At 37.5% G+C, this 3,474-nt stretch overlaps 1 pseudogene; it reads right to left on the bottom strand.

Annotated features, from left to right (window-relative positions):
• Positions 1-2,260: 2,260 nt before the first annotated feature.
• Positions 2,261-2,770, bottom strand: LOC126004101 (60S ribosomal protein L24-like; annotated as a pseudogene).
• Between the last annotated feature and the right edge of the window lie 704 nt (positions 2,771-3,474).

A 3,474-nucleotide genomic window follows, 5' to 3' on the forward strand; every position in this document is an offset into this window, starting at 1 on the left:
TTATTCTTTTCTTTTTCTTTGATTTCTTTCTATTCATTTAAAAATAATTTTACTCGGGCCCGGAGAGATAGCACAGCGGCGTTTGCCTTGCAAGCAGCCGATCCAGGACCAAAGGTGGTTGGTTCGAATCCCGGTGTCCCATATGGTCCCCCGTGCCTGCCAGGAGCTATTTCTGAGCAGACAGCCAGGAGTAACCCCTGAGCACCGCTGGGTGTGGCCCAAAAACCAAAAAAAATAAATAAATAAATAAATAATTTTACTCTCACTTATATGAAAACACATGCATTATAGTCAACTATATAAACTAAAGGATGCATGTTTTTTAAATAAAGTAGATTAAAAAGATTGAAAATTTAGAAAGAGAAGTAAAACTTTCAACTTTATTTTATGAACTAATGTCATCCTGATATTAAGGCCAGAGCAAAACTATGAGAAAATAAAAATACATAGTATATATATATATATTTTTTTGGTTTTTGGGTCACACCGGCAGCGCTCAGGGGTTCCTCCTGGCTCTACACTCAAAAATCGCTCCTGGCAGGCTCGGGGGACCATATGGGATGCCAGGATTCGAACCACCAACCTTCTGCATGTAAGGCAAACGCCTTACCTCCATGCTATCTCTCCATGCTATATCCCAAGTATCTTTTAATAGGTCTCGTGATCTATTCAGATTAGTTCTAGACCTAATGAATAGTAAGCCATAATATAAAACAACTAATAGATACTTGAAAATTGCAACTTTAACAAAAGGACATATACCAAAAGCAGGTCCTCAGACAATGTCTTTGCTGAACATCAGTCAAGTTTGCCTTTTTTTCATCAATGTCATCAAGTGACTTTAAAAAAAAAGTTCACTCAAGGGTCTCTCTCTCTCAATATATATACATATATACATATACATATATATGTATACACTTGTATATATATGTAAATGAAAATGCTTTACAAAATCAAACTGAATCCAAAAGATCATTAGAAAAACCACATATAATGACCAAGTGTATTTTTCCATGTTTTGGTACACAAACATCAAAGTGACATGCCATACGGGCAGCAAAGTATAAAAATATCATGAAGAGGGGCCGGAGAGATAGCATGGAGGTAAGGCATTTGCCTTTCATGCAGAAGGTCATCAGTTTGAATCCCGGCGTCCCATATGGTCCTCCGTGCCTGCCAGGAGCAATTTCTGAGCATGGAACCAGGAATAACCCCTGAGCACCGCCGGGTGTGACCCAAAAACCAAAAAAAAAAAAAAAAAATATCATGAAGATCTGAATAGCTTCAGAAAAAGCATTTGATAAGATGAAATACTTTTTATTTAAAAATTCAACAGATGAAAATAAAATGAAATTATGTCAACATAAAATTAATATATGCATTATTATTCATAGCGAACGGAAGCCAATTCCTTTATTATTAGGAACAAGCCAAGGATATTCACTTTTGTTACTTCTATTCAGTACAGCATTGTCAGAACAATTAGACAAGAAAAATAAAGTACTCTGAATTAGAAAGGAAGAAGAAAAATGGTTTTTGTTCCTAGATAATATGGTCTTCTATGCAAAAACTCATAAAGAAAAGCTGTTGCGGGCCCGGAGAGATAGCACAGCGGTGTTTGCCTTGCAAGCAGTCGATCCAGGACCAAAGGTGGTTGGTTCGAATCCTGGTGTCCCATATGGTCCCCCGTGCCTGCCAGGAGCTATTTCTGAGCAGACAGCCAGGAGGAACCCCTGAGCACCGCCGGGTGTGGCCCAAAAACCAAAAAAAAAAAAAAAAAAAAAAAAAAGCTGTTGCAATAAATTTCATAAAGGTTCAAGATAAGACTTCAACATTCAAATATTTGCTATAGTTCTATATACCAACAACTAATTCAAGATGAATTTAAGAAAAACACTACTTATAATAGCATTAAACACTCCATCTTAGGAATAAATCTCAGCAGAGAAGTAAAATACACATCAAACTGAGATACGTGAACCCAGAAACAGTTGCCTGTTGTTTTGGGGCGAAGTTTTGGGGGGAAAAAGTCCCAGTTTGAAGCCAGCTGAGGTGTGTAACAAGTAAAACACATATACACTAAAATTGAAAAACATTTCTGAAGAACTTAAACAACAAAAAGAAAGACAGTCCATGGTCAAGAATTGGAAAACAAAGTATTGTCAAAATGCCAAATGATCAAAATAATATCCATATTCAGTGAAATCTTTATCAAAATCTTAAAGGTACTTTTACAAAAGATAGAAATAACAGACCTACATTTTTTTTTTATTGTCAAATCTTTATTTAAGATTTGGATCTGTCAACTTAGCATTTCCCACCAACTCCGGGAGCAGAAACCTTCACAGGCTTCACAATCTTTTGCTTAGGGGCTGCTTTTGTGGGTGCCTTAGCAGCAGCCATTGCTGTCTTTTTAGATGCTTGCTTAGCTTTCTTTGCTTCCTTCGCAGCCCTGATACCTTGTTCCCTGAGGTTTCTGATTCCTCTTGGCCATTCTATCAGCAAAAGATGCACCAGTGATGGTCCTTTGGAACTTGACTGCACAACGAGTTCTTTTCTTCCGAATTTCTTCCTACTGCCCCTTTTTGTGCTTTCTCCTGTAGTGGACAGTCCAATTTATTTGCCGAGAATTCCTCTAGAAAGGAATGCAGACTCGCATTTTGCATTAAGAAAGTGGAAAACCTTTCTGTCAGTCCTGGCGTAGCGCCTCCCATGGCCGAGGTAGATCTTGTACCCGCTGAAACTGCACAGCTCGACCTTCATGGCTGAGGCTCCCAGGGAGGATGAAAGACGGCGAAGAGCAGGCCTAAAATTTTTATGGGTCCACAAAGGACTGCAAAAATGTCAAAGAAATCTTGAGGAAAAAAGTTATGTCTATAAACAAAAGGTTGAAATTGAACCCTTAGTGTACCTTGCACATAGAGAGACTTGAACATGAGACCTGAAACTTTTAAACGGACAGAATAGCTTTGGTCTTGGCGATAATTTCTCGGATGTAACACTAAAAGCCTAAGTAACAAAATAAAAAGTAGAAAAAGGAAAGTATATCAGACTAAAGATCTTTTATGCAGAAAAACAGAAAACAAAAAAGTATCTGTGATTAGAAGTAATTATATATAAAGAGAAAATAAAATCCCCCAAGCCCGCCAGCAGTAATTTCTGAGGGCAGAACTGAGAGAAACCCCTGATCGTAGCTGAGTGTGCCCCCCAAACAAACAAACAAAAACCCACAGCTACAATGGTTTATCAACTCACACTTGTTAGAATGTTCATTATGAAAAAAAAAAAAACAATATAAACTCTAGAAAATACCAAATGTAGGCAAGGATGTAGAGAAACTGAAAAAGTTTGGAAATGTAAAAAGGTGTTACTGCTATGGAAAAACAGAACAGCGTTTCCTCATAGAAATAAAATTGAAGCTATCAGATGAGCCAGCAATCCTACATCTGGGTATTTATTTCAAAGAACTGAAAT

The sequence above is a fragment of the Suncus etruscus genome, chromosome 3 (assembly GCF_024139225.1).
Source record: "Suncus etruscus isolate mSunEtr1 chromosome 3, mSunEtr1.pri.cur, whole genome shotgun sequence".
Lineage (NCBI taxonomy): Eukaryota > Metazoa > Chordata > Mammalia > Eulipotyphla > Soricidae > Suncus > Suncus etruscus.